Consider the following 22,579-nt stretch of genomic DNA (forward strand, 5'->3'; position numbering starts at 1 on the left):
ATGTCATTGGCATCGGTGAGCCACTGTCAATATGTGACATATTGAAGTCGCGTTTGAATTTGCGCTTGTTTTTTTGCTTTCACTTTGCAATCGTGCGAACTGTGTATAGAGAGCGACAGCACTGATCTGTGAGTGATGATAATTTGCGCACCAATTCCTCTGACATCGTCTTATTAATCGTTAGCTTACTATGCAAACATGACAAGTGAAATCTCCCGCAGCAAGCTTAAACATGTGAGAGGTTGATCGCGCAGAGAATCGCTGAGCTTATGTGAGTGCGTGTGTAAAAGCATTTCAGTTCTGCTGAGCCAAATAAGACAGGTCAGGGTGAAGAAGTGACAGCCAAAGAAAAGCTTACCACAAAACGGAGAAGTTATGACAAATCAGACTATAAGGCAAAAAGAAAGTGCAGCTTCATGGTTTCATGGACAAAAGAATTTCTGTGGCTGCAATATGACGAGCTAAATAACCAGGGGTGCACATAAGTGGTCCGCAGGTGTGCATTCGCTGTCAAAATAAAAAACACGCACAAGGGTTAGGGTTAAATTTAAAAACTGTACTTTTGAGTTAAAATATATATTTATAATTTTAATAAATGACAAATTAAAAATGCATGAACATTTTTTTGTATCGAAAAAATATCGAACCGTGACACCAAAGTATCGAACCGAACCGAACCGTGAATTTTGTGTATCGTTGCACCCCTAATATATATATATATATATATATATATATATATATATATATATATATATATATATATATATATATAAAAAAGCTCTCCTCTACCAGAGGCCTGGGAGCTTGAGGGTCCTGCGCAGTATCTTAGCTGTTCCCAGGACTGCGCTCTTCTGGACAGAAATCTCCGATGTTGTTCCCGGGATCTGCTGGAGCCACTCGCCTAGCTTGGGAGTCACCGCACCTAGTGCTCCGATTACCACTGGGACCGCCGTTACCTTCACCCTCCACATCCTCTCGAGCTCTTCTGTGAGCCCTTGGTATTTCTCCAGCTTCTCGTGTTTCTTCTTCCTGATATTGCTGTCATTCGGAACCGCTACATCGATCACTATGGCCGTCTTCTTCTGTTTGTCTACCACCACTATGTCCGGTTGGTTAGCCACTGCCATTTTGTCCGTCTGTATCTGGAAGTCCCACAGGATCTTAGCTCGGTCATTCTCCATCACCCTTGGGGGCATCTCCCATTTTGACCTCGGGACTTCCAGGTTATACTCGGCATAGATGTTCCTATACACTATGCTGGCCACTTGGTTATGGCGTTCCATGTATGCCTTGCCTGCTAGCATCTTGCACCCTGCTGTTATGTGCTGGATTGTGACCCTGATCACGGGAAGGGCGTAGGTGTTGATGGCCCGGATCTTGTTCTTACCGTTCAGCTGACTCCTCAGGACTTGCCTGACCCTCTGCAGGTACTTGGTGGTTGCAGCTTTTCTAGCGGCCTCTTCATGGTTCCCATTCGCCTGCGGGATCCCCAGGTACTTGTAACTGTCCTCTATGTCTGCAATGTTGCCTTCTGGTATTTCAATCCCCTCAGTTCTGACTACCTTCCCTCTCTTTGTTACCATCCGACTACACTTCTCCAGTCCGAACGACATTCCAATGTCATTGCTGTATAGCCTGGTAGTGTGGATCAGTGAATCAATGTCTCGTTCACTCTTGGCATACAGCTTGATGTCATCCATGTACAGGAGGTGGCTGACAACTGCTCCATTCCGTAGTCGGTATCCGTAGCCAGTCTTGTTAATGATCTCAGATCATTGATAATATATATATATATATATATACACAGACACATGTGTGTTGTAACCGCTAAAGATTGTGATGGCATTGACCATCCTCCACAACATCTGCCTCAGTGCTGGTGACATCGTGGCCCCAGTGGATGAGCCTGAGGAAGATGGAGCAGAGGATGAGGAGGGGAAGGCTGGTTTGGAGGCAGTTAGTGGTGCTCCTTGGCGGGACCAACTGTCATCTGAGGTGTCAGCCCTGGAGGAGGTGCAACTAGACCACGACTACTGTTAACAGGCAAGTGAAAATTTGTGTAGGAATCTGTTTTCTGGTGGCATATAGCACTTTGTCAAACTGTTGTCTGCTACAGAGTCACAAGTATTATACTAGTAGTAATATAGCATCCACCATCTCCTGCTTGCATATCTCTGACATTTTAGTGGTGTGGCAGCCGTCGATAGAGCCAGCCCTGCAAACCTGTAGATGGATGTTGCAGTGGACAGTGGGAGGAAGCATCCTAAAGTTCTCTTTGCAGACCACCCTGTGACCAAACCGCAGGTCACAATTGCAGCACTCCATCCATGTGTGATCTGTCTTCAGCAGATCCAGCAACACTGCCAGAGACGTCCTGGTATTTTTTGGAGTTGTGAAAGAAACGGTCCAGGAACAGGTCACTCAGCCGGTCGTAGCGGGCATGCTCCATTTTGCTCTCCTGCGACCTTCTCTCCTCAGTCTCCCTTTGTTGCTGCATGTCCTCCCTGATGAGGTTCAACAGCTCGTCATCCCGATCCCGTTTCCTCTTCCTTCCTGTTGCCGGTGGCTGACTGTCTTCCTCATCAGTGTCAGATTCCACTAAGTTTTGGTCACCCACTGCTGAACTTGGCCCTGGAGTGTCCTCAGGGAGAGTGGACAGTAGGACAGGAGGCCTAATGGAAGGCCTCTCTCCTATTACCTTGTCCATGAGGGCAAACCAGGGCCAAGTGGCAGCAGTGGGCTTCCCACTTACACCTTCTCCTGACCCTGGATACTTGCAATCCTAAAGGCAGGGGAAATTTAAAAAAAGGACAGTTGACAAATGATAACACCACCACAACTCTTAGTAGGTGTACATTTACTAACTTGTGTCCTCATGACTTATCTTCTTGAGAGCAACATACTTTGTATTTTGCCTTTAGGTTATCCCACTTTTTTCTTGCCTGTAAGGGGGTGACTGTCCCCTGCAGGCCCATCTTCTCCAGGATAGTCCTGATCACACCCAAAAAATAAGAGAAGACTGAAACCTTGGCAACTATGTTAATCCCTAAATCCAAACGTTTGCACAGCAGAACACCATTGGAATACCGTCTGGTTTGTTCTTGTACCTCCATGCCACAGTGGCAGAATTCTTCACACCAGAGGTGGTCATTTTTGCCTCGCAATTTGATGAGGAGAGTCGTAAGTGGCAATATGTAAGTGGCAATGCATGACAAACTGCTGGAGCCACCATACTACTTCACGTGCAATCTTTCATGGAGATTCTATAAATTATAAGCTAACCATAGGCATATGCCCAGAGACTACCAACAGAACCGCTACGAGGGTTCAACTTTGTAACACCAGGTTTCCAAGTACCTCTCCCACTGTCACGCCCGATTCGCCCGCCATTGTTCTGCTCAAAAATTCTTCTTCTGGTTCAGAATTTATGCGACACCGCAATGAATCCTGGGATATAGTAGGACACGAATTATAATTTGGGACCAATCCGTAAAATTCGGGGCAAAGTAGGACGCATTTGTTGCCACATTTTGAGTACTCTTTGAATTCGGACAGCCTTCGTCACGTTGCTGTGACGTCATTGCATCCAAACATGGCATTTTAAGCATCCTTCCCCTGAATTCGGACACAGCCTTCATCTGCCCGTTAGTCTATCTGCTGAGTTCAATGTCAAGTCAGCTTCCTTGTGATTTTTTCCTGTTTCCTGTTTTACGTTGTCTCATGTGAGTGTATTCAGTTTTGCTTCCCCTGTCTCGTTAGCCCTAATTTATCCCAGCTGTGTCTTCCTCCTGTTTTCCATTCCCTGATTACTCCCCTGTGTATATAAGCCCTGTGTTTTTCTTTGTTCTCTGTTGGGTCGTCCCCTCATGCTGTGTGGTTTTCTCTCTGTGCGTCTTGGTTCCAGTTTTCTTAGTGTTTAGTATAAGTTTCTAGTTTAGTTTTGGTTTTTGCAAGTTTATCGTTTATGGAGTTTTTTCTGCTACTGCAATAAAAGCAACCTCTTTGAGTTTACTCTTCCGTCTGAGTGTCCTGCGTTTTGAATCCTACATCCTGCGTGCCACAGCCGGTTCATGACAGAATGACACGACCACACTACAGACCCAGCAGTTCTCGCTCCATCTGAAGAGCTCCGGGAGGACCTCATTCACTCCATGGATCAGCTATGCAACCAGTGGCTTGATTTTCCTGTGGAGGAGTATCGTTGCTACAGCGATTGATTTCTGGTCTGCCCTGGCTACTGAATTCTCTCCACCCGCTTATACAGGACTTTCTTCTTAATTCACTGCATCTCCACCCCCCAACTGCAACCGCTCACCTGCCCAGCCTGCTGGAAGATTTGCTACCAGGTCTGCCAGAGGACTCGCAGCACAAACTGTCGGACAAAACTCCACCCAGTCAGTCGCCTCCTCCTTCTGCCCAGAGAAAGTGGCGGTCACGCCACCATCAAGCTCCGGTGGTCAGTAAAAGTGACTATTTTACGCACGCTCAGCCCACGAACAGCCAGCTCATGCCAGCACAGGCTTTTTACAAAGCACTGGGAGTAATAATTGTTCCACCTAGCATCTCCACACCTCAGTAGGAGCAGCCACATCAGAACTGCTCCACATCACCAACAGCTTCCCCTGCTGCTCCCGCTCCTTCTTCCAGGAGGAAGCGACGTTCACGCCACCGGCAGTCATCAACAGATGCCGTGAGTCAGAAAGACGTGTTCATTTAGCTCCTTCCGAGCCTGGACTTACAAACCCTGAGGCAGCCATTCCTGAGCCAATGAACTCTATGACAGCTAACTCAGGTTTTGTCAAAATAGAAATCGTAGATTCAGAGACTATTTCTTCCCAGGCCACGTTTTCCGGCTCCATTGATTTTAAAGGTCTTTTTCATGTTCCTTCCGAGCCCAGGAATATAATAACACAGAGTTAATGCCGGCTCCGAGACTGTTTCCGTTAAGACTGTTACTGCTGTTAAAGAACTGGTTTTTCCAGAGATTGTAATTTTTTCCATTCCCTGATTACTCCCCTGTGTATATAAGCCCTGTGTTTTCCTTTGTTCTCTGTTGCGTCGTCCCCTCATGCTGTGTGGTTTTTGCCTCTGTGCGCCTTGGTTCCAGTTTTCTTTGTGTTTGGTATACGTTTCTAGTTTAGTTTTGGTTTTTGCAAGTTTATCATTTATGGAGTTTTTTCTGCTACTGCAATAAAAGCAGCCTCTTTGAGTTTACTCTTCCATCTAAGTGTCCTGTATTTTGGGTCCTACATCCTGCGTGCCACAGCCGGTTCATGACAAATACTGTAGGAACAACAAGTAAGCCTGCAGTGCAAGAGCTAAGTGCTCTAATGGGGTGATACGGTACTGTAAGGTCCCTAAGATAAGATGGGGCCTGATTATTTAAGACCCTATATGTGATGAGCAGGATTTTGAATTCAATTCTGGATTTAAGAGGGAGTCTACAAAGGGAAGTCAATATAGGAGAAACAGACACTCTGGACTGGTTACCAGTCTGACGCAGGGCTAGGTTAAATTAACAACAGTGAAATTCGATTCAGACTTGCTGGTTATCCTGTTTAGATGCCATCTTGGGAACGGCAGTGTTTTGCTTTAGTTCCACCTAATAAGTCTTTAATCGTTCACCCAGAAGGTCAGCGACTTAACAGGAGATCAGAGCTGCTGTCTGCTATCCTTTCTGTTGGTCAGTCTTGAAGTGATAATTATATGCAGCTTTGTTTCAAAGCAGCACGACTTCTTTGCATATCGACTGACAGAAACGTTTTAAATTTTCATTTGATTTTATCATCGAGCATGCAGTGACAATTTCAAACTGATTTCAGCTCACTTTTTACATGAATGATGAGGTTGATCTACATGGGGATCTAATTTGTCCTGTATATAAAGATTCCTTTATTATTTCACACATACTGGCTTTTCCCCTTGCTGCCCCCCCTTGTGTTATATTCCATGAAGTCTTGTTGTGCTCATGTCACCCCCTTTATAAACCTTGGAAGATAATTATCAAATACCAACACTGCTGGAAACAACCTTTCTGCTCAGATTTTTCCTGTCCTTTGCCCATCAGAATTCATCCAGTTACATTGAAGCAATAGGCAACAAAGACAGGCAACATTAAAGGGAAGAAATGGACAGCAGACATGAATGTTGAGGAGAGACATGAAAAGACACGAGTTAATGGAAGCTGAAAGAAAATGCAGAAAAAAAGGATGGTGAAGAAATGCGGGAGGAGACGATCTGATGTTAGCGGAGAGCAGGCGAGGGAGCTCATTACTGCAGGAAAGATGACCTCCGTGACTCTTGACGGTAGCTGAGGATGATTGAGCCTCCATGTTAGAGCCACTTTCGCTGGAGGAAATCCCATGCAGGCGCAGTGTGGGACTCAATCAGGAAGGTCCTTCTATTACATTTCAAAGTGTGTGTGGGGGTAAAACTGCCCGTCAAATGTCCTCCATCAGAAACCTCTCAGTATGCAAATCTGGAAAAATCATAGAAATTCACACAGTATTGTCAGTCTCTTTGTAACCTGTCAAATGACAAGGAGCATGGCAAAAATTAATTTACTGCAGTAAAAGCTTGCCACCATGTTCAACGAATTTCCCTCTTCATTCACATTTTATTTTAGATTTGATTTGATTTGGTAGTAGAAACCGGTGAGTGTGGAAGTCAGAGGGTGTAACAGGCTTTGGTTGAAGGGTCTCCCAGCTGCTCTCGGCCCCATTTCCTTCCATTTATCACCTTACCCTTCCCGGTCCCGGTCCTACAACCCTACCTGCTCACACACAGTGCTATCCATCTATGGCTTATCCTCTGTGAGTGTTTCTGTTTTCTAGCCTTTTAGCAGTCTTATTGTAAAACTCTGGGAATCAGTTTATCTATTCCATGTCCAATTTTGCTTCTGCCAAAGCAGATTAAAAAAACAGATGTTATAGAAGTATGAAAAAATGATGCTCTTACGCACTCCTGAATGAGTAAAATACACTAGAGTAAAATAGATCACTGTCTTGTAGTTTACTAGTCACTACTGTTTGTATCTTCTGCTGTGTTTTTACAACCCGCTGTTTCACACAGGTGGGAAAAATATAAAAAGGGAGAGAGTCTGGGATCGATTCAGACATAGGGCTGAAACCTGTGTGAGAATTTTACATTAATAAAGATTTTAGAACAAACCAGAGTTGCGAAAGATGAGAGAATAATCTAAAGCAGATAACATTGTGCTCAACAAACAGGTTAAAAAATCACAAATCACTGCACCTATTTCCCATTGTCCTACCAAAATAAAGAGCAATCGCTGAAATTAAAGTTACTTTAGAAAGTGCTTCGAAATAACTAAAGCTATTAGTGCTGAGAGACATTTAAAGGTGGTTACAAGTGTGGAGGCTTGGTTTGGCTTTGACACAGATGTTTGTTCAGGAGCTGTAGACATCAAAGTTAGTGTCATTGTTTTCAGCACGACAAATAACCATGGCAACTGGAGAAAACATCAGAAAAACTGAGAGCAGATGGGATTTTCACCAGCTGCTTCATTTTACTGGTTTAAGTGTGGAGAAAAACTGTCCCAAACACAAATCCAAGTAAAATGAGAACGTTCTTCCACGCAAATGGAGCGTCCTCCTAGGAAAAGACAACAGCAAAAGTGTGATTGAGTTAAACTGCCAGACAACCTGGAGAGATTTTGTCACGAAGAGTTTCCTGTTCAGGTTTAATTCACTGAAGTACATATAAATAAATAATGAGATGCTTCATCACTAAAACATCTGGCTTCAGAAACGAGGACTGTTAATCACATCTCACAGTAAAAAAAAACCCCATAAACACAGACATCCAGAGGAAAGACGAGTTAACTTCTGTGCTCCTCGTGTATTATTCAGGCTGAGAGTGGATGAAAGCTCTGTTTGCTCAGACAGGTAGAAGGAATGAAAGCTACTGACAGCGAGCGGTATTGATTACTATTTGGGGGCAAGAGGGAGCGCAAGACTTTTCACTTTAAGGTCCTCTGACTTGCCTGCAAATTATGTTTGACAGGATTTAAAAGTCCTGATGTGAAACTTAACTGATCAGAAACAACAAGTCTTCTGCAGCAACATTTTCAGTATGAAAGATTCTCACTCTTGTACTTTGAGGATTTTTCCTAAAACTTCTAATAAGACTAAAGGCTTTTAAGGTAATGACCTTATAGTACCATATCACTCCATTAGAGCACTTTGCTTTCACACTGCAGGCTTACTTGTTGTTCATAGAGTATTTAAAAGCAGAATGGGAGGCAGAGCCTTCAGCTTTCAGGCCCCTCTCCTGTGGAACCAGCTCCCAGTTTGGATTCAGGAGACACCCTGAGTGTGTTTTTTTTTTTTCATTTTCTTCTTAATTTCTGGCTCTCTTTTACAGGGTGTCTTCATCGTTTTCTTCCTCCCCTCACCCTAAACTGATGATGGCAGATGGCCATCCCTCACTGAGGTTTTTTGAAGTTTTTCCTTCCTACTATTGCCAAGTGAAGCAGACAGTCAGCAAAAGCAAAAGAATTCAAGAGAATCAAAATTCAAAAGCAGGCAAGATGCCAAAAACTCACCAAAAAGAAGTTGTTGTTTTTTTCAGTGAGGCTTTCTCTCAGTGATTTATGAAATGAGTTTAAAGGCAGCTGAAGAATGGTTCCTTTCTTCCATTCCAACTCTGTGAAGTGCTGTTTGGCGGAGGACTGATGCCTCCATCTATCTTTGAGCCACAGCTGACTCAAACTTGCTGTGTCACATTTCCCTCCATACAAAAAAACTAAACAAGAACAATAAAAAAACAAGTTTCTTTCTTATTCATCTGAAATCTGCATAATTTGTGGTCATCCTGAAAAATCTCCCCTTTAGATAAAGGGCATCAGGTGATCCATGACAACAGGTGAAAGTGACAACTATTGTAAACTAAAGCAAGACAAAGTAGAGTTTAATATCTAATAAGACCATTTTAAAAATACGTTTTATTCTAAAAGCTTGCTCAGGACTTCCTTTCCGCTTTCACCAACATGTGTTTTCTTTCACTCTCCGAAGTGGGTGTTGTGTCGTATTCATTGTCTGCACCTGAACACTGAATGACGTTGCCGTTTTCGTTCACTTGGCAATAGGTTTTAATCCTTGGGGAAATTTATTTGTGTTTACATGTTTCTAAATCCTTTCTGCTCTTGTAGCAACAAAGAACAATTTCCTCCCTACATGTCTGAGTCACATTTTATCTGCAGCCACTAAATTAGATTTGGACCTTTTGTGTGTAATCTGATGTTGTGCCAACATCTCGTCTCAGCGAACCATGCCCTCTGACTTCTGCTGAGATGCTTTCTCCACATTCATTCCTGATCTAGAGTTAAAAGCCTGACTCAGACATGAGTTTGGCCAATGGAAAAGATGGAAAGAAATGGAAAGTTCAGCAATCGAGTCTTCATTTCTGTTGCATCTCTAATGAATTTTCCAGCTGTTCCTCAACAGCATGACAAGAAACCATGTTCCAAGTGGACAGCAAATGGGCGGCAAAAAAGAGAAAACCCAAATCAAGCAAAGCAGAAGTTAAAACAAACCAAGGAAAAAAAGCACAGAAACCAAGTCTCATCAAAAACAGAAAGAAATCACCCGCTTTGCTTCAGTGCTGCACACGATGAACGGGAAAAAATTTATTTAGATAAAAAGCACTTACTACAAACCCTGCAGGCCTAACCAGACTGGATTTGGAGCAAGCAAGCAAGCAATTTATTTATATAGCGCTTTCAGATCAGCCATCAGCTGAACACAAAGTGTTGTACACTTGACATGCCAAACATGATACATTGAGCATGTTAAAAACAAATGAGAAAAAATAGTAATAATAATATAAGATAAGTAAAATATATATATTTTAAAAAAACACATTTAAAACAATAAAATCAGCACATTAGATTAAAACAATAAAATCAGGGTCAGACTGTGTCATCAGAATCAGAATCGTGTTTATTGGCCAAGTATACAGTATGTGCAGACACATACAGGGAATTTGGTTCCCGTAGATGGTGGCTCTCAAGCACAGCAATGTAAATCACACACACACACACACACACACACACACACACACACACACACACACACACACACACACACACACACACACACACACACGTCTATATATACACATTACACATACACACACAAAGCTGTGTAAACCAACTATAAATAACGAATCTAAACCTATATGCATAAAATACAGAAATGAATGAGGTGGAATGAATAGTCATAAGCCAAAGAGTAAAAATGGGTTTTAAGACGTGTTTTAAAAGTGGACAGTGAAGGGGCCTCTCTAATGTGCTGGGAAAGATTGTTCCACAGATTAGGAGCAACAATAGAGAAGGCCCTATCCCCTCTGAGCTTTCTCTTGGACCTGGGTACCTCCCAGGTCAAAGACCATGACAGCTGCTGCTGTCAGTGTGCTGACGTCATAATCCTAAAGAGCCTGGCTGTAAAATAACAGGACACCAATCAGCAGCAGACATGTCGAGACCAGACATGCAGATGGAAACCTACAGGGGGACACTTAAAGGTCCTCATAAGCTGCGAGAGCACACTCCTATAAACACACATATGTAGAGTATTACACCGAGGCCTGGTACTGCTGCAAAACTCCAATGACAGTGATTTGAATTTTGAACTTTATCCACTGAGTTTTCTGAGCCTCCACTCCAGTGACAGCTTGAACCTGAGGTAGAATTAGTTAAAGGTGATGCTGAGTTTGGTCAGCTGAGGTTCAGAAACAGGCTGTAATGCATCACTTTCGTTCTATTGCTATGAAAAGTTAAAAGTACAACGCTTAATGTGAGACATGTGAGTCGTGCAAAAACAGCTGCATTTATTATTATGAGTCTTTTTAAATGAGTTGCCTATTTTTGGTGAAGTGCTTCATCCGTTTGTGTTGTGGTTGTTGTTCAGTCGGGATGTGTTGTCCTCTGACTCACAGTTAAAGCACTGGCTTCTATATCTTTCAGTCTTCTTCCCCCTTGGCTCTGCATTTACTGCAAACACCTCCAGTTTTCTAACAAATGAAACCTCTCTCCTGATGCCCCCCACCAACCTCCCCACCTTCGTATTTACTCCCCCTAACACCATCTTTTGATTCATGGTTACAGCATGTAGCTTTGGTGCTCCACAGCAGCTTTTATAGCTGCAACTGCATCAGATAAAAAGGAGAATTTTTTTTCTTTATACTTTTTCACTTTCCTGATTCCAGGTCGTAACTCCAATCACTCCCTTTTTTGAGACTGGTGCATCATTTTATTGGTTGGTCTGATGTGAGGCTCTATTATATCACCAGTTTTTCCAGGACGGCCTCCACTCCACCAGAAAGACTGAAAAATTAAGAAAATGAGCAGGAACGAGAGGGCGCACACAGCACGAGTCTCTGTATTGTCACCGAGCTGCAGGTAGACATGGATGAGGAGCGACATTTATTCATTAAAACAGCACACATGGTGTTATTTGAGGAACACTGTGACGAACCAGAGGCACTGGGGTGCCATTAATTATCTTCTTGCCATCTGATCTGAGATGATGGAAAATCTCAGTTTAATATGAACCAGTTTAATGAACTCCTGACAGAATACCATCTATTTTTGGTATACATGCAAGTATGAACTATGTTTTGTGCTTTGACTGGATAGACAGATTGTTAAATTATGCTGCACCATTATTTGCCATTGCTTGGCTCACTGGCACGGTCACCTGTAGTTTGTCTGGAAGACACCGACTGGTCTTCAAACACTCAACAATTATTATTTGAGCGTTAGTGAAACTGTGAAACAGGAAATGGAAACTGTTTACCTTCAAAGTAAAAGTTGTGCCGCTGTAAATGTGTTGGCTGAAGCAAGTTGGCATGTGCTGTTCAAACTACCATCAACCATGGCCATCTGACAGATCAAAGCAATTGCTAAGAGATTTTGGTGCAATATTGTCATTGCACCCGTTTTCACCCAGAGACTGTGAGCAACCTCCAGCAACCACGTACCAGCCAGCTGGAAAACCTGTGTGACAGATCAAATTTAGATAACACCGTTTTGTTTTAATGTGGAGACTCGTGGAACTTTATATTTGCACCTTCTACGGCAGAGCTGGCCAACCTTTAAGCCGAAAGCAATAACTCAACAAACTGTGTGCGTCTGAGACTGTGTGCTTACTGACTCACAGCACAGCTGTGGAACATTCACATTAAATCATGACTAATGCATAAAGTGATTTGTGCTTATGAGAAGGTTGCAGCACAATGAGTTTGCTGTCCTCTCCTTCTCTCCAGTGCTCCTCAGACGCTGCCCTTTTCTGCCTCTGCAGCAGGTGACTGAGCAGTACTCTTCTCATCAAGACCAGCAGTACAAAGGTCAAGAGACAAGGTGCGGTCAGTGCCAGTGTGGGCCATTAAGCAGCACTCTGACAGTGTGTGGCCACTTGTCTCTGCAGGACGGTAGGGTGGGAGGTCCCATTAGCTTTCCTTTTACTCTCTTTGTACTTTGTACTTTGTATATATATATATACGTGCGCGCGTGTGTGTGTGTGTGTGTGTGTGTGTGCGTGTGTGTGTGTGTGTATTGCTTTCAGAAATATTGATTATTTCTGCAGATGTATTGTGCAGCAGGACAATGACCCCAAACATACAGCCAAAGTCATTAAGGACTATCTTCAGCATAAAAAAGAACAAGAAGTACTGTAAGTGATGGTATGGCCCCCACAGAGCCCTCCCCTCAACATCATCGAGTGTGTCTGGGATTACACAAAGAGACAGAAGTGAGGAAGCCGACATCCACAGAAGATCTGTGGTTAGTTCTCCAAGATGTTTGGAACAACCACCAGCCGAGTTCCTTCAAGTGTACCTAGAAGAAGGCAAAGGCTGGTCACACCAAATATTGATTTCATTTAGATTTCTCTTTTGTTCATTCACTGCATTTTGTTGATTGCTGAAAATAAATGATTAACACTTCCATCTTTGAAAGCATTCTCTGCTTACAGCATTTTGTCTCACCTGCCTAAAGCTTTTGCACAGTACTGCATGTATTCCTCCAAACAAACCGTCTGTGTAGCCCAAAAAAATGCAGATTATTAAAGCGGCTTGAATACAAGCTTTTATATCACCTTTTAAAAAAAAATGCATTTTGATTTTCATTGACTGCTAAGTTAAGGAGCTCAAAGATGTCCTCGCAGACACCCTGAACACCTCTTGGAGTGAAGCAGCTCTCCCCACATGCTTCAAAGCTCTCACCATATTATCTCCCATGCCGTCATGATTCACTGACTTCTGCAGACCCCTAAACCTGCTGACCCCCATCATCAGAAAGGGTTTTGAAAGGATAGTCACACCTCCCTCTCCAGACTCTATCACTTTGCATGTCAGGCCAACAGGTTGACTGATAATGATGATGTAATTTCCTTTGCCCTCCACTCAGCCCTCACCCGTCTGGACACAAAGAGACAGCAATGATAATGACACAAACTTCTGTGGCTGAGTGTGCACAGTGTCACAGACGGCCTCTCCTAAATGTAAAACACTGCAAAGCAACGCCTCTACTTCCTCTGCAAAATGAGGAGAGCGAGACCCCGGACGCCCATCTTGTGCTTCTTCTACCGAGACACCACTGAAAGCATCCTGACCAGCTGCATCACTGTGAGGTTTGGAAACTCCACTGCCTCCAACTGCAGGACCCTGCAGAGTGCTGTAAGTACAGCAGGAAGGATGATTGGTGGCTTACTCCTCTCCCTCCTGGAAATCTCCAACACCTGCCTATCCTGCAAAGCAGTCAGCACTGTTGGCGACTCCACCCACCGCCCCACATTTTTTTCAGTCTCCTGCCCTACAGAGGAAATACTGGAGCCCGTGTGTGTGTGTGTGTGGGCTTTTTTAAAGTGTACGTATTATTGTGTGTTTGTTTCTTTCCAAAGTTAATAACTGAACTGACCAATGAAATCTGACAGCCCCAAACATTAGTTTCCTTCAGGGGATTTTAATGGCCTCTCTGCCTCATTACCTGAAACAATAAATATCACCAAAGAGGGTTGGGAAAGGAGATGGGTCTGCCCCAGCTTCCTCTGACACTGCGAGGTCAGGATTTATTGGAGGAAAGATAGAGATTTGTATGTTTTTTGGATTCAAATGTAATAAGACCCCATAAAAACCAGCGGATATTAAAAGGCAGTCAGTACAACAGCTACAGTTATATGGGGTTTCTATGGCTGTAATAAGAGATAGTGATAGATCTCTCTATTTTGACTTCCCTCCACACATGAATCCAAATAGAAACACTACTGACTGATGCCTTTCCTGATTGGCTCACCGGGTGCAAGACAGGAACGATTTCATAATTCTGTCATTGTTTTATGTTGTGGAGTCACTGAGTGCAATGTTACATAATATCTGTGACAAATTATTTTTAAAGATTTTAGCCTTGATCAGACTGGACAGAGCACAGAGAGCAGACAGGAGAGCAGGGAGAGTCGAGGCGGAATGACAAACCCAGGCCTCCAATAGCCTCAAGAACACGTGTTCAACCTCGTGTGCTATAGTAGTACGCTGGTAGGGATGGGAAAGGATAAGAATTTAGCGATTCCCATTCCATTATTTATATTAGTTATCGATTTGATTCCTTATCGATCATTCTCATTGGCTTAGTTTTGAGAATCACCACCATTGGTGGGCGGCATATCAAAGACATTACAGTCAAATTAATTACATGCTGTGTACAGGAACAGAGCAAAGAAAAATCTGGAGCACAAAAATCCACAAATTCAAAAAGCCATTTAAAAGCCACTTTTAAATGGCTTTTTGGATGAAACATAAAGATTTGTATGTTCTTTTGGCCAGTCAGACCACAAGGCAGGACTCTGGGGCTGAGGCCTCCCACCCGAAGAACAGGTACGGGTGCAGAGGTGGTCTGGGTCTTCCTTCCTTGCAGTAAAAAACAGAGAAATGAGGAGTAAAAACCTGTGAGTTTGAGCCAGGGGTTGAAATTTGGTGGTTAAAAAGCTGCTTCCTGAGCTAGAAATTTTTGAAATTTTAAATCAAGTGGCTAATGGGATTTTTTTTAAAACACTCAAACGCACTTTTTGACTCTTGCTTGCACATTTAAACATTCTTACAGTTACCTGCAGCACCATGATTCATCATTTACATCATTAAAGCATGCACACTACAAATGCCCGCACTGGCACGGTGCTGGTTGCTGCATTTGCATTGGGAGAAAGCCAGCTACATTTAATACCTACTGCACAACAAATATATTTACCCTGCCATCCTCATAGTTTGACTCTGTGCTTGCATTCTGTCCCTCAGAAGGAAGCGGGGCCACATATCCTCAGGTTTGTGTGCACCCACTGACTCCAAAGCGAGATGAGAACGGCTGGTGTTGCATTGACCTGTAACGCCTTGTCAAATCAGGCCACTTTAACTGTCCATGACACCACATCTAGTCTCTCACACACACACACACACACACACACACACACACACACACACACACACACACACACACACAGAGAGAGAGAGAGAGAGATCCTCTGTCAGTGTGATTAGCACTCTTTGACTTTTAATCAGTTTAATTAGGCAGCTGAAAAGGCCAGACTGTGGTTTGCTGGTCAGATGAACGAGCAGGTCCGGTCGCCCTTTCTCTGCTCATTAAAAGCAGCCCTGATGGATTCAGTTTTTAAACCTGCAGCGATAACGGTTCATGGCTCCAGCGTGATGGTTCAATCTCTGCAGTCGGTCCTGGTCACCAGATGCAGCCACACATAATGAGGACAGAAGATGCAGATCCTGCATTGTCTGATGACAGAATTATTTCTTTTCCTGGCAGGAAGCCCTCAGAGTCCCCGCCGCCTGTTACAGGCACCCTGTGGAGTTTCCTTTTAAACCAGTCAGTAAAAGCAGATCTTTGTCTGCAGCAGCAAGTCACACAACACTGTTCTTGTCGCCGTAATTGCTGTATTGTGAATGGATTTTTTTTTTTATTAGCTTAAAACATTTTTGTGTCTTGTTTCTACACAGACTTCATCTATCAGTTTTCTTTCTTTTCAGGAAAGAATTTAGAACCAATGCAAAGAGCTGATGTCAACATTTAGACCTGTGCTGCTGTGTTAATGGTAGGACTTCTTTGAGCAGTCTTGTAGGAATGGATCAGTCAGCGATGAAGAGTAACATGTTCTAGCTTTATAGAGGACTTTCTTATAAAGCAAAATACCATTTCGTCTCCAGCTTATGAGTTAACTGCATTAGGCTGCGTGTGTGAGAGTTACAGGGAGTGCAGAATTATTAGGCAAGTTGTATTTTTGAGGGATAATTTTATTATTGAACAACAACCATGTTCTCAATGAACCCAAAAAACTCATTAATATCAAAGCTGAATGTTCTTGGAAGTAGTTTTTAGTTTGTTTTTAGTTTTAGCTATTTTAGGGGGATATCTGTGTGTGCAGGTGACTATTACTGTGCATAATTATTAGGCAACTTAACAAAAAACAAATATATACCCATTTCAATAATTTATTTTTACCAGTGAAACCAATATAACATCTCCACATTCACAAATATACATTTCTGACATTCAAAAACAAATCAGCGACCAATATAGCCACCTTTCTTTGCAAGGACACTCAAAAGCCTGCCATCCATGGATTCTGTCAGTGTTTTGATCTGTTTACCATCAACATTGCGTGCAGCAGCAACCACAGCCTCCCAGACACTGTTCAGAGAGGTGTACTGTTTTCCCTCCTTGTAAATCTCACATTTGATGATGGACCACAGGTTCTCAATGGGGTTCAGATCAGGTGAACAAGGAGGCCATGTCATTAGTTTTTCTTCTTTTATACCCTTTCTTGCCAGCCACACTGTGGAGTACTTGGACGCGTGTGATGGAGCATTGTCCTGCATGAAAATCATGTTTTTCTTGAAGGATGCAGACTTCTTCCTGTACCACTGCTTGAAGAAGGTGTCTTCCAGAAACTGGCAGTAGGACTGGGAGTTGAGCTTGACTCCATCCTCAACCTGAAAAGGCCCCACAAGCTCATCTTTGACGATACCAGCCCAAACCAGTACTCCACCTCCACCTTGCTGGCGTCTGAGTCGGACTGGAGCTCTCTACCCTTTACCAATCCAGCCACGGGCCCATCCATCTGGCCCATCAAGACTCACTCTCATTTCATCAGTCCATAAAACCTTAGAAAAATCAGTCTTGAGATATTTCTTGGCCCAGTCTTGACGTTTCAGCTTGTGTGTCTTGTTCAGTGGTGGTCGTCTTTCAGCCTTTCTTACCTTGGCCATGTCTCTGAGTATTGCACACCTTGTGCTTTTGGGCACTCGGCTGGCAAAATCCCATCACCACCTCCTCGCGGTGCCAGCTGGAAACAACGACCCTCGGGAAGTTGGCTAACGGTGAGGGTCCTCGACGTCAGGTGGAGTGACGCGCCGGTCGATGTATTCCACAGTCACATCCCATGCAATGACGTCTCAAAAAGCTAGGGCGTCCCCCGCAGGCGACGTGCGTCGTCCCCGCCTGAACGACGTGAGAAGTGGACAAAGGCTACCTGCTCATGGACGGAGTGGGCTGAAGAAGCAAGCCCAAATCCGCCTTGGAACCCTGAACATCGGAACAATGACCGGAAGAAGTCGAGAATTGGCTGACGCCCTCAAGACCCGCCGCATCGACATCGCGTGCATTCAAGAAACCAAGTGGAAGGGAGCGAAGGCACGGGACATTGGAGAAGGCTTCAAGCTTTTCTACAATGGCAACCGGGCCCAGAATGGAGTGGGCATAGTGGTGAGTCAAAAGCTCCGGGACAACGTGGTCGAAGTTACCCGCATATCGGATCGCATCATGTCAGTGAAGATCGACGCCGACCCGACCGTCCTACGGATTATCTCCTGCTATGCACCACAGACCAACTGCCCCGACGAGGAGAAGACAGAATTCTGGCGCGCCCTCGACGACCACCTGCAAACGATTAGCCCTGAGGAACACGTGGCGGTAGGCGGCGACCTAAATGGACATGTAGGCAAGGGGAGAGACGGATATCACCGATTCCATGGCGGCCAAGGATTTGGGACCAGAAACGACGACGGTTGCCGGGTACTGGACTACGCAGAGGCCCACGATCTTGCCGTGACCAACACCTTCTTCAAAAAGAAGCCGGCACACCTCATCACGTACTCCAGCGGCGGCAGAGACACCCAAATCGACTACTGGCTAGTCCGAAGACCCCATCTCAGCCTAGTCACGAACGTAAAAGTCATACCATCAACCAATATTGGTCCTCAACATCGGCTACTTGTGATGGATCTCCGACTCAACCTTGGCCAACGACGACGAAGAACACCAACCACGACGGTGGAGAAGATCAAGTGGTGGCGCCTCCCTGAGTGCAAACAGCAGCTTATGGATGCCCTTGAACACCTCGATGTGGACTCCAATGAGCCAGTGGACAAGGCTTGGGAGAACATCGCCAGTCAAATACGTGATGCAGCAGGCAACACCCTTGGGGCGACGAAGCCAGGGAAGCACTTCATCGACAAGCAAGTATGGTGGTGGAATGATAGCGTGCAGCAAACCATCAAGGAAAAGAAGTCGGCACTCAAAGTGTGGCTTCAATCCCGCAGCGATGGCGACTACCAGCAATACAGGGCCCTACGATCGGCCACAAAGAAGGCGGTACCAGCGGCAAAGGCATCGCACTATGACCAACTGTATGAAGAGTTGGACACGCCCGGAGGAGCGAACAAAATCTACCGCCTTGCCAGCAGCCGCCATCGAGCAACACAGGATATTGGCCAGGTCAAACACATCAAGGATGCCAACCATCAAACCCTCCGCGACCCGCCCGCCATCCTCAATCGCTGGAGCGAGTATTTCTCTGATATCTGCAACGTGGAGTTCCCTCACCAGCCAATCCACAGTGCCCCGCCCGTCCCAGGACCTGTCCCGCCAATCACCATCAAGGAAGTGGAAACAGCCGTTAAAAATATGAAGAATGGTAAAGCGACCGGACCAGACGACATACCAGTCGAAGTCTGGAAGCTGCTCGGGCGCCAAGGCGCCTTAGTCCTCGCCAGCCTGTTCAATAGCATCATCAGAGACGGGACCGTCCCAGCAGCCTGGTCAACCAGCATAACGGTGCCCATCTGGAAAGGGAAAGGCGATGTGGCTGAATGCTCCAACTACCGCCCGATCCGACTCCTAAGCCATACCATGAAGGTTTTCGAACGGATCATCGACGCCAGGATGCGAGAAATCGTCAACTTAACGCCCAACCAATGTGGCTTCATCAGGGGGTGTGGCACGACGGACGCCATCCATGCTGCCCGCCTGCTTTTGGAGAAGCACCGAGAGAAGTCCAAGACCATCCACATGGCCTTCCTCGACTTGGAAAAGGCGTTTGACCGTGTCCCACACGACCTCATCTGGCACTCCCTGCGATCACATGGAGTTCCTGAAGCCTACGTCAACTGGACAAAGCTCCTCTACCGACAAGTCACCAGCGTGGTCAGAAGCCCAGTGGGAACATCGCCGCCCTTTAACATCAATGTGGGCGTCCACCAAGGCTTGGCACTCTCCCCGCTGCTCTTCATCCTTTGCATGGACACTGCGACGGCAGATCTCCAGTCACCCCTCCCTCACCTCCCTGAGGCTCAACACCAACAAGACCGAATACTTAGAGGCTGGCCCCCAGACCGACGGCACGATCAGCGTCGATGGAGAAGATCTGGCGAAAGTACCTCATTTCAAATACCTCGGATCGATGATCAGCAATGACGGCGATATCCTACTAGATGTACGAGCCAGGATCAACGCAGCGTGGATGAAATGGCGCCAAGTCACCGGCGTCCTGTGTGACCGAAGAATGCCCAATCGCCTCAAGTCAAAGATCTACAAGAGTGTAGTGCGCCCCGTCGCCCTCTATGGATCCGAGTGCTGGCCAGCCACCGCAAAGCACGAACAAGCCCTTCACACGATGGAAATGCGGATGCTGCGATGGTGCCTAGGCCTGACACGATGGGACCACGTCATGAACACCGACGTTAGAAAGAGGATGGGCATCGCGCCAATCACAGATAAGATGCAAGAAGCGAGGCTGCGGTGGTACGGACATGTGGTACGGAGCGATGAGAACTCAGTGGTGAGAACAGCACTGCGGCTCAGCCCCCAAGGACGTCGACCTAGAGGCAGACCAAAGCGGAGATGGATGGACCGAATCAAGGACGACGTGAAGAAGATCGAAGCCGATCTGACCGACGCCCTTGACCGACCCAAGTGGAGACGACTTTGCAGAAAAGCGGACCCTGCAACCGAGCGGGAAAAACGCTAGGAGGAAGAAGTGCTTTTGGGCACTCCAGTGATGTTGCAGCTCTGAAATATGGCCAAACTGGTGGCTAGTGATGGCCCGCTTGAAGCTGAAGCTCCGGTGCGTGTGTCAAAAAAATCAACACACTGCTTCAGAAGCACTGTGTCGAAGCTTGATTCGTTTGGCCAGAGTCACGTGATCAGTGACGTCCGAAGCTTCATTTAGAACCTAACTGCTTCGGTGTCTGATTCAATGGTTTATAAGGAAGCGAATCATTCGCGGGATTTGTAGAGTGTTTTGATGGTGACAGATAGCGAACCACTGATCATTCTACTGAGAGATTTGGAGCCAGCGAGGAATAGAGGAGGTTCTGTTGTGTGGGAGAATTTTGAGTTGATTTTTGTCAATCGGGTGGGTTTTCCAACTTTGTGTTCTGGCCGTTTGCTTTTGTTTTGTGCGTGTTTATTATATCTGAAAACGGGAAAAAGGTAAAATGTCAAACATCTGCTTCCATAATATAAATATCATTAAATAACTTTAGAAAAACTTCCACTTGATTCTTTACATGTAATGTTGTAAAAATATATATTTTATTGTTTAATTAATCTGAAAATGTTAGTCTGCCAAATGTGCAGCAATTGAATTTATTTATTCTCTTTAGCTGATAGTTTGTGGGGCCCAGGTAGACTGTATAACTGCATCTCTACCAGTTTCTCTGCACTCCAGCCTCCTCTGTGCCATGTGAAGGGATCTTCCTTAAGGCAGGAGAAATTATCTCCACGAAAAGGAACAGGTTCGGCCATCGCACACTAGAACAAATTCTCTTTTTAAATAAAAATGGAAAAGGGTTACCTTAAATGCATCATGTTTTTAATTTGCAAGTTCATAAGCATTTTCCTTTTCCATTTCTCAATCAATTCTACCCCCAGGTCAAAAATATGTCTGGGAAAATTTCCCTAATATAATATTATTTATAAATACACCCGTCTAGCGATTAAATGCATACGTGCATGGAGGCAAGACCTCACAGCAGAAGCATACTCCATAATGTGTTGTACATTATTATATGTATATATTATATGTAACGTGGTATTTTTCAATTATTGTATTTACCAACATCAAGAAGTCACAAGCAAAGAAAGACCACACCATGGTGCATATTTAAACAAGGAGAGTTTACTGGTCAAAACTATTTATTAAACAAATAAAACACATTTTTTTAACCACCAAAAAATACACGTTCAAACTAACACAACAGCGGCCCAATATCAGACAGAATTCCACTCTGTAGAGTGAGCAATCATAATGAAGCGGTTGGTTTTATTTTGTGGATTCAAGCTGCACTTCATATTTTTGGCCACCAGATGTCACCAGAGAGGACTGTGTTGAAAAGCTTTGCGTAATGAACCGTTTTTCAATACAAGCTTCAGTGCTTCAGAAAGCTTCATTTGGCCATCACTACTGGTGGCAAGTGGCATCTTGGCAGCTGCACGCTTGACTTTTCTCAGTTCATGGGCAGTTATTTTGCGCCTTGGTTTTTCCACACGTTTCTTGCGACCCTGTTGACTATTTTGAATGAAACGCTTGATTGTTCGATGATCACGCTTCAGAAGCTTTGCAATTTTGAGACTGCTGCATCCCTCTGCAAGATATCTCACTGTTTTTGACTTTTCTGAGCCTGTCAAGTCCTTCTTTTGACCCATTTTGCCAAAGGAAAGGACGTTGCCTAATAATTATGCACACCTGATATAGGGTGTTGATGTCATTAGACCACACCCCTTCTCATTACAGAGATGCACATCACCTAATATGCTTAATTGGTAGTAGGCTTTCGAGCCTATACAGCTTGGAGTAAGACAACATGCATGAAGAGGATGATGTGGACAAAATACTCATTTGCCTAATAATTCTGCACTCCCTGTATAGCTTGAAGTCCGCACGTTCGACCCAAGTTGAAATAGAGACTCTGGGTCCGTCGACCCCAGAGGGTTAATCAGAAAACCTTAAGTTGGCTAGTTATGTATTGGCTAATGTTTAAAGCTTTCACTTGAGCAAAGTAACTCATATTACTGCTTACCAACCAGAAGTTGCAAGGAGATTGTTGACGGAAGTGGCTCTGATGGGGCTAGTTAGCTGTGGTAGCTGGTGATAATTATGAGCCTATCGGCTAATGGCGAAAATAACAGAGGAAATCGGGATAGTAAGCCAATTTCTGTCTTAGCGCATTTGCGCCACTGTGCGTTTTTGTGGTCTTCTTTTGTGGATCTGTCAGTGAA

General features: G+C 44.7%; 1 pseudogene; it reads right to left on the bottom strand.

Annotated features, from left to right (window-relative positions):
• Positions 1-2,305: 2,305 nt before the first annotated feature.
• Positions 2,306-4,679, bottom strand: LOC146617642 (uncharacterized; annotated as a pseudogene).
• Positions 4,680-22,579: the final 17,900 nt, after the last annotated feature.

Source organism: Diplotaxodon limnothrissa, linkage group LG15, assembly GCF_057381915.1.
Source record: "Diplotaxodon limnothrissa isolate DT_005_m linkage group LG15, D_limnothrissa_male_GT1.1, whole genome shotgun sequence".
In the NCBI taxonomy this organism is placed as follows: Eukaryota; Metazoa; Chordata; class Actinopteri; order Cichliformes; family Cichlidae; genus Diplotaxodon; species Diplotaxodon limnothrissa.